Raw genomic sequence first — 10,226 nt, forward strand, 5'->3', positions numbered from 1 at the left:
AGTGATTCTCCAATCTCCACTCCCTACAGTACTGAGGTTACAGACATGTGTGGCCTTGCCCAGCTGTTAACGTGGGTACTGGAAAGTCAAAGTCAGGATAAATCAGACCTTCTTAGGCTCTCCTAGCTATGTACTCTTTACCCACTGACCCATCTCCCCTCTCCCTCTTATGAAATATTTTTAATCACCTACTTTATTTTTATTTATTTATTAGAGAGAGAATGGGTACACTAGGGCATCTAGCCACTCCAAATGAACTCCAGATGCATGTGTCACCATGTGCATCTGGTTTACATGGATTCTGGGGAATCAAACCTGGATCCTTAGGCTTCACAGGCAAGTACCTTAACGGCTAAGCCTTCTCTCCAGCTCTGGTTATGCAATTCTTAGGATAAAAATATTCATTTGTTGGAATAGTTGTAAACAAATAGAAGTATCATATGGACTTTTGGGTACAATATAAACTAGGGAATAGAGAGGAATCATGCAGACAGGGGGAAGCATTTCTGTCAAAATTCTGAGCATTAATAGTCTGTTCCTTTCCTTTTCTCTCTCCTAATTATCATAGTCAGATCTAATTTTACAAAAGACTATCTGCTGTTTTCAGATTTCCCAAAGAAAATTAGAAAATGTCAAAGTACCAAAGTCTTAATCAGTCAAGAAGCCATCACCTAATTTCTGCCTACAACTGATCAACGTGAAAATGGTGTCAAATTCCTAAGGCTGCAGAGAAAGAAAGCCCACAGCTGCCTTTAGGAACCCACTCTAGCCTCTGCTGTGTGGAAACATGTTCAGCATGTCTTAACTAAATCCTTTTGATTACACTTTAAGTCCACGTCCTCTTATCCTAGTCTCTTTGAGTTGAAGGACAGCTGGTTTCCGTCCTCTGTAAAACAAGGCACTCTATACTTAGAGATTTTTGTTAAATTCTCTTCGTCACGCTAAACGGTCTCAATTAATTGACGCTTTTCTTCTATAAAATCTCCCTCTAAATGCTCCTTACTCTCATTTAAATTGTTCAGAACTTGGCACGGTCTTCACTGAAGAATAGGAAGAAAAATATATATAAGAACAGAGTAAAAGAAACATAATTAGAAAGAATTATGGAGAGCCACCTCAAACATCAATTTTTTTTACAGTTTCATCAACACCATTAACAGTTATTTTTGAAGCTACCACCTTTTTAAGTTAATTAACAAATACATGGTAGTTATAAATTTCAGATGATCATAGATAATTGCACTAAACAATTGGCCAAATACTGTTTATCTTTGAGAACCAACAAAATATAGGAAAAACAGAACAAATGGTAAATGGTACCAACCTCACCTGTGTAACAATAAGTACATACTCCAATTCAGTGACAAATGAGAGAAAAGTCACCGATACAACAATGATCCAATTACAAAGAGCAATGGCAATTACCTTGGGGTTCTAAACTTAAGATTCATTCATATGACAGAGGATGTGTAATATCACACCAATTGCTCATTGTTAAGCACACATACAGCTGCAATAGCACTGAAATGTGTGTGTCATTGCCACTCTATGGAGAAAAACAACCTCAGGCTTCATATTAGTTTATGTTCTGAACTTTTGCAGTATATTCCTCTTGCTTTCTCTGCATCGGACCATGCATATGAGCTTTTACAGCGACCATTCTCAAAGTTTTTGTTTTCAGGAGTCCTTGCACTCTAAATCTCACAAAGAACCCCCCCCCAAATTTTTCCTCACATGGTTAAATTTATTCATATTTGCTAAATTATAAGTGAAAACTGAAAGTTTAAGTATTTTAAACTAAGTCACCTAAAGATAATGATGGGGCCATTAACTATTTCTCGAAGCACACTGAATGTAAAACAACTATATTTTACACAATAGAACAAAGTGTGAACAGTAGCCCTGTTTTACAGCATGCTTTCACGGATGACAGCTGCTTCAAGTATCTGCTTCTGCATTCAATCTCTTGCAATATCACATAGCATGGAGCCTCTGGAAACCTCTACTGTACACTCAAACAAAGAGAATTTGCAGAGAAAAACAGCCACTTTATTAGTATAACAAGATTTTCAAAAATAAAATTTGAGGCTGAGTCTCACTGTAGCCTCAAACTCACAACAGTCCTCCTGCCTCAGCTTCCCAGGTGCTGAGAATAAACGTGTGAACTGTCACACCTGGCTTAAACCTGCTTGCTTACTTTAAATTTTCTTATAGATATATTGGATGTTGACCATATTCCTTTCCATTTCCCCACTCCTTTTTTCTTGCCCATCTTCTCCCATTTGTTCCCTTTATTACCCCAGACAATTTTGCTCCTACTTTCATCTTATATACAAACATACAGGATTGCATCAGATTATATATGTAATCTGGGAACCATAAATGAGAGCAAATATATAGTATCTGTCTTTCTGAGACTGGCTTAATCCACTTACTATTGTTATCTTGAGTTGCATCCATATAAAAATAATTTTTATCGTGTCTACTCACTGAAAACGTCTGGTGAGGCCTAGGGTCATTAGACCACACTTTGAGAACTATTGTTAATAGAGTTAGAGACTGAAATTACTTCTAGGTAATCAAAGTCATTAAGGACAGAACCTGTGGCTCAAATGGAAAGTAAACTATACCTTTTTGTGAAATACATTGCATTTCACATAGGATTAAACATGTCAGACCTAGAGTTTATCAAGATGGTCAAAGATCACTAACTGTAAATTCACACATTTCTTCATTTCACTTTAAGTTACTTTTCTTTCTTTCTCTCTCTCTCTCATTCTCTCTCTCTCTTTTTAGATAGGGTTTCACTCTAGCCCAGACTGGCCTCAAACTCACAGCAATCCTCCTACCTCTGCCTAACAAGAACTAGGAAGGATGAAAGGGGTGCACAACCACACCTAGCTATGGCTTACTTTTCATTGGGTTGAACAGATAACATTTTTGCTCCTTAGGGCATACAACCTTACTTCAACACTCTATTCAGTTTATATTCCCATTCCTTCCTTGTTTCCAGAAGCCCAAACATAAATTACTACAAGATATACATGGCAAGGAAGACCTCAATTTAGGCAGATTACTGATAGATTTGATTCAGCTCCAGGGAAATTCATAAAACTTGATCTTTTCTAAGGCCCAAATCTTGCCTTCTCAGACAACACTACACATATTTATCAAAATGTTTAACCCTCTACTACTGTATACACAAAGCATGCCACTCTCCTATAGCACCAACATATAAATAATTGTTTTGAGGTTCAATGTTTACTTGAGGGCTTGTTTGAGAAAAATGAAGAAATGTGTGTGTGTGTGTGTGTGTGTGTGTGTGTGTGTGTGTGTGTGTTCTTATTCACTCTTTTCTGCCTTTCATAATAGTGTACTAGGAGAAATATGTGTGCTAGAGGTGGGCAGCAGGGTAGTATATTAATTTAAACAAAGACAAGAAAAGAAAAATGTCACTGACCTCACTTTTACTCACAAAAGCAGGCAGTTATTTGATATTTGGGAAATATTTTATTTATCCATTGCTGACTAAATACACAAAAATGTCAAACGAAAAAATAACTTAATCGGCCCAATGCAGGGACTAAATTTCTGTGAACAAAGCCACATTCTTGTTGGGGGATGGCAGGGCAATTTCTACAAAATTAAATTGGAATATGCACTTAATATGTATCTTTCACCCTTTGTAACTGGAAGGAGAATACTGCCTAGCTCTATCTTATAGTAGAACATGTATTATAACCAAATGTGCTTTATAAATACAAAAGCAACAAAAAATTTTTTAATAAAAGGAGCCCTAGGGCTTCGCCTTTGGATAAGATATCACTGGGGACTTTTTTTTAACATTCAGTAAAATACTCAAATAGCAAGTGTCAAGGTATTGTATATCCACGCAGTTGGTAAAATAAGTCAGTTAATTTGGCAGGTAAGTATTAAGTAATCACGCTGTCAGAAATGGGTGAGTATCAAAGGGAGAAAGACAAAGACTGAACAAAAGAGGAAAAATAAAATAAGTAGCAGATTATCAAATAAGTAAATAAAAATGAGAACTTCTCAATGCTCTATTGTATCCCTCATAAGCCAGTTCAACCCTGCAGACTTCTCCTCCTGCTTGGGAGTCAGGAGAGCAATGTGGGTTTGAGGAAACTATGGTCTGACTGCTTGTGAACAGTGCTGTTCTGGGGTATTTTTGAAGGTTTCTGGGAAGAAAGGCCTGGTCCCTTTAAGAATTAAAAGCTGATCTCTGGCAAGCACAGAGTTGCAGAATGGCAAAGAAGCCTGGCTCCCCATACATTAGCTTTTCCCCCTGAAGGAGGGAGCTGAATTAGAAGTGTAGCTGCCAGGAAAAGCCTGAATAGAGACCATTTAAGCAGATTTTTATTCAGGCCCAGAAAAAACACACATAACTTGGTCTTTTCTCTTACTTCTTAACACAGAAAATGTACATGTAAATGTGCTAAACCCTCCCCCATTCTGGGAGGCAAGGATGGGGACTTATTTGTCTATAAACACCAGTGCTTTGCACAGGTCTGAGCACATAATAAACCGTCAATACGTGTTTGTGTTAACAAAAGAAAATACAATGTCTTTAGGTAGATCCACTTTCAGTTGCTCCCCTTTTTCTTCTAAAAAGAAAAAAGATTTCAGGCTTTTTCTGAAATTAAACTCAAGTTCTTTTCTATAAAGAAAAAGGAAGCAAAAGTGGGCTGGGAAGATTGCTCAGTGGTTAAAGGCACTTGTCCCTCAAGCCTGCCCATTGGAATTCGGATCCCCAGCACCCACATAAAGCCATATGCAAAATGGTGCAAAGATCTGTAATTTCAAAGTACCTATGTCAATGGGAGGCAGAGTCGGGAGAATCCCAAAGCTTGTGGGTCAGCTAGTCTCAAGCAAGGTAGAAGGAGATGACCAACACACACATGCTCAGACACATCCATAATAAAAAGGAATGGAGGGCTGGAGAGATGGCTTAGCGGTTAAGCACTTGCCTGTGAAGCCTAAGGACCCCGGTTCAAGGCTCGGTTCCCCAGGTCCCACGTTAGCCAGATGCACAAGGGGGCGCACGCGTCTGGAGTTCGTTTGCAGAGGCTGGAAGCCCTGGGGCACCCATTCTCTCTCTCTCCCTCTATCTGTCTTTCTCTCTGTGTCTGTTGCTCTCAAATAAATAAATAAATAATTTAAAAAATAAAATAAATAAAAAGGAATGGAGACTCAGAATGGAACTCTTAAGTAAAACTGAACTGCTGCGACTAATATATTGGCAAACCACTTATTTGGCTCACAAGAAAACAGAGGTACAAAGAAGTTCACAGATTTACCTAAAGTAACCTAACTAGTTGATGGCAGACTGGAGAATAACTTAGACCTCCTACTTTACATGGGACATCAAGTAGAGGAGAGGTAATCAATCTGGATCAAAATCTGGTCCAAAATCCCTCCCCAAATGTGTATGTGAAAATTGATGTGTGCTGTATCTTTTGGAGATGGGCTTCAAGGTTATCACATGATTTTTTAAATTTATTTATTTATTTATTTATTTATTTATTTATTTATTTATTTATGATTGAGAGAGAGAGAAAGAAAGAAAGAAAGAAAGAAAGAAAGAAAGAAAGAAAGAAAGAAAGAAAGAAAGAAAGAAAGAAAGGGCCTGCCAGGACCTGTTGTCACTGAAAACAAACTCCAAGCACATGCACCACCATGTGTATCTGGCTTACATGGGTTCTGGGGAATCAAACCTGGGTCAGTAGGCTTTGCAGGCAAGTGCCTTCACTGCTAAGCCATCTCTCCATCCCAGATTTTATCTCACTTTTTAAAACGTTATATTCTTATATCTTCTTTCCCCCACCCCCATTCCAGTGAGGTCTTCCCTCAGTAGGGTTATTGGTATTCACTGTGGGGTCATGAAGGCCTCTGTCAGTTTTGGGGAGGGGATGTGTGCCTGGGGTGATACTACACACTCTGTGGCTCTTATAATATTTCCATCCCCTCTTCTGCAATGTTCCATGAGCCTTGGTCAGTGAATCATTTGATTTTTTAAAATTATTTTTGCAGAGCTAGGGATTAAATTAAACTTGGGGCTAGGAAAGCACTATACCAACTGAGCTATACCCTTAACCTTATCTCTTGATTTTCAAAGAGGTATATATGACCACCACAACTATTAAGAACCACAGTCTCAGGGCTGGAGAGAAGGCTTAGCGGTTAAGCGCTTGCCTGTGAAGCCTAAGGACCCTGGTTCGAGGATCGGTTCCCCAGGTCCCACGTTAGCCAGATGTACAAGGGGGCACACATGTCTGGAGTTCGTTTGCAGAGGCTGGAAGCCCTGGCACGCCCATTCTCTCTCTCTCCCTCCATCTGTCTTTCTCTCTGTATCTGTTGCTCTCAAAAAAAAAAAAAATTAAAAAAAAAGAACCACAGTCTCAGAGATAGTCACTGGGGAATGATACAGCCATTTAATGCTGTGGATCCTGAGCTGTGAGGGTTAAGATCAGATTTGTTTTTGAGGTAGAGTCTCACTCTAGCCCAGACTGACCTGGAACTCACAGCAGTCCTCCTATCTCTGCTTCCTGAGTGGTGGAATTAAAGGTATGCATCACCACACCCAGCAAGGATTGCAATTTTGATGAAGTTCCTCTGAGACTTCCACAGGCATTAATAGAAAGATGGATATAGGCATATTTGCCTGTTTTCTGCTTTTGTTCTCTAGAGGACCCCAGCCATTTGAATGATACCCATCCACATTGAGGGCAGATCTCCATAGTTCACTCAAACTCACATGCTAATCTCCTAAAGACACACCTTCACAGACACAGTCCAAAAGAGTATTTTATCATATTTACATATTCTTTAATCTAGAAAGGTCTGTGCCTAAAACTAGCCATTGCAGTAATGGAACTCTAGACCAGCATATAAATGCAATTCCTCATGGTGTATTGGGTACATCTGGCCCTGACTGCAGCAGTGATCTAGCCATAACATCTGTCAATTTTCCCTGTGCCCCTCTCACCCCCATCCCATTAAGCTGATGTTCCAAAATCTACAGTGCATAAAGAAATGGTGGGAACCAGGAATAGTTGGTAAGACTCTATTGCTGAAGACTCCACCAACTTGGGCTGCAAGATCACTGAGAAATCCTGCTGGAACTGAGATGCAAATCTCCTCTGTGTAGACCAGCTGACTGAAAGCTGGAAAAAGCCACACTGCATGCAGTTCAATGGGAGGGAGAGAAATCACCAATGAAGATACTCAACAGTGGACGCTGCAAGCCTTAAATTTGGCCAACCAGGCCAAATGAGCTAACAGGTGCAATAGTGGCACATCTGTTATGGGAGAAACCAACTGCCCTCTAATTTGACTGGAGACCCGCTCCATGAGAGGGAATACATCCCTGATACTGAAAACCTACAACAGAGGTGGTCATGAGCCCTAAGGTTGTAACATCTTATTGCTATCTGGCTAAATGTATATACTATACTTATCAAACTTCCCAGTAAGCACTTCTCTTAATGTTCATACCCATATGTTAATGCTACTCTCACTTTGGGTTACAGAACCTTCTCTTTTCAGATGGCAGTTACCTTGGGATGACTCAGAAGGTACCATGATGCTGAGAAGTGACAGAGAGGTGCTCAGCACTGAAATATTTCTAACACATCTTCCAAGGCTCAGAGTCCATTGCGGAAGAGGTGGTGGAAAAAATGTAAGAGCCAAAGGAAGGGTAGGACTCCTTACAATGTGCTCCTCCAGACACAAAATGGCCTGGATATCCATGACCCCACAGTGTCTGACTTACCTACAAAAGACCATCATAATGGGAGGAAAAGATCATGACATCAAAATAAAAGAGAGACTGATTGAGAGGGGGAGGGGATATGATGGAAAGTGGAGTTTCAAAGGGTAAAGTGGGGGGAGGGAGGGAATTACCATGGGATATTGTTTACAATCATGGAAGTTGTCAATAAAAAATAAAAGTAAAAATAAAAAATTTTAAAGAAATGGCGGGAGGGTATCAAATATCTCAAAAAGTCCTTTGGACAGAAGGGATGACAAAGAAGGCATTAATAGCACGGGCTTTGGAGTGAGACAGACCTGGGTCTCATCTCAAATGTGAAATTTACTAATTCAAGGAAGCCATCAAAACTCTCTCAACCTAGGTTTTCACATCCATGAAACAGAAGTTATAATACTGATACCTTCTTTACAACACTTTTATGAAGATAAAATAAGACAAAGAATACAAAGCACCTAGCACATAGTCTCTAGCACATACCAAATGCTCCCTTTGTGGTAGAGTTTTATTAATTGTAAAATACAGACTGATTTCCAGCAGAAAAGCTAATGTGGTCCTATCATTTTTTGACTCCAACAATAGTCCCCAACCTAACTTTTGTATTTTCAAAGATAATGAATTACTGACACATATTTTAACCTTAGGTTCTGAAATCATGAGGAAAGAAAGAAAAAAGTGGGGAGAAGAGAAAGAAGAGGAGAAAACCATTATGAAAATCAGTCTTTGATTATAACCCAGAATATATCCTACATGTAGCCCAAAAGGAGGCATTGATAAGGAATGCTATTTGTGGAAAAGAAACTTGGAACAATCTAGCTATCTATTCCAGGGGGATCATGGAAAAGTGAAATGTAACAGATGTACACTGCAGTATATCAAGGAGCAGTTCAAATAACAAAGCAGCTGGACACATGACAACATGGAATAATATAATGGACATAATTCTGTGGGTGGGGGGGAAATAACTCCAAGAAACAGAATAGGTTTTTTGTAGTAAACCATTGATGTAAATGCTATTTGGACAAGAACTAAACCCAAGGCCTCACTTGTGTTACGCAAGCACTCTACCAGTAAACTACACTCCTAGACCCATAAATGTAATTTTTTAAATATGTCCAAAAATATCTTTATACATTCAGCAAGGGCTCTTAATTTAAATATACATATTATCCCTATTAGACTTGTTGACATGAAAGAAAGGAAGTGAGCATCTACAGTTCCTAACCCAGTCCTGCTCTAGTAGCTGACATACTTTATAGGTAACTCAAGGCTCAGACAATAGGGATGGAAGTGTTTGGGGGAAGGGGAGAAGAAAGGGAGGGGAAAAGACACAAAAGTAAATGCAAAATGAATTGGTACCATAGGAACCTTTATCTTTGGAGATAGACTAAAAGATATAAGCCTCAACAGGAGTAGAGGGAGCACCTGGGCTGTAGAGATAGCTTAGCAGTTAAGTGCTTGCCTATGAAGCCTGCAGACTCTGGTTTGAGGCTCAATTCCCCAGGACCCACGTTAGCAGAAGCTGGCATATGCATCTGGAGTTTGTTTGCAGTGTCTGGAGGCCCTGGCATGCCCATTCTCTATCTGCATCTTTCTTTGTCTGTCTGTCACTTTCAAATAAATAAATAAAAATAAACAAAATTTTAAAAATTAAAAACAAATCCATTAAAAAAAGAGGGAGCACCTGAAAAGAAGGGCTCTGGAGAGGGTGGGATGAAGCCTAACCTTTAAAAAAAAAAATTGTCTCTGTCATATAACTCCCAGTAACAGAAATCAATTGCTACACACAATGAGCCATTGATTAGAGAGACCTTCGAGGCCCCTAAAACAAAACAGGCTTCTGTCAAAGCACTTGATTACCTGCATAAGGCAAAAGGTAAGACACTACTGCTAAAGACACCATATGCTGCTGACACAGATCATGGAGAGACCTGGCTGGAATTCAGAAGAAAGCCAGTCCCCAGCCTGTCTAGTGCTGGAAAGCGCTACATGAGCTACTGGAGGAAAGTGGCCAACATTGGTCTGAGCAACCAGAAGCCTAAGCTACTCAGAAGTAAACACCTTGACATTATGTTCACACCAGTGCAATAGTGGCACACAGCCTCAGTGGGTAACCAATAGCTTTCTGATTGGCTAAGAGATCTGCTCAACATTAAGTAACCCATATCTGGAATTGGGAACCAGATCAGAATCCTATGGAGGCAAATATTATATTCTCCAGTATTAAGCTCTCACTCACTAGTCTTTGGCCAAAAATAAGAGTTACATACAACAAATTCTCTGTAAATTAATAATGCTTATCCCATTTAAACTATACTGACCTCACTCTCTGTTGAACAATCTGTTCCTTTTTCAGAAGGTAGCAAGACTGGAGGAGATCATCTACCCCTGGCACTTCAGGCAAGCCACAGCTGAAACCACAGAGGAAGTGTGGAGA

Source organism: Jaculus jaculus, chromosome X (assembly GCF_020740685.1).
Source record: "Jaculus jaculus isolate mJacJac1 chromosome X, mJacJac1.mat.Y.cur, whole genome shotgun sequence".
NCBI classification, from domain to species: domain Eukaryota; kingdom Metazoa; phylum Chordata; class Mammalia; order Rodentia; family Dipodidae; genus Jaculus; species Jaculus jaculus.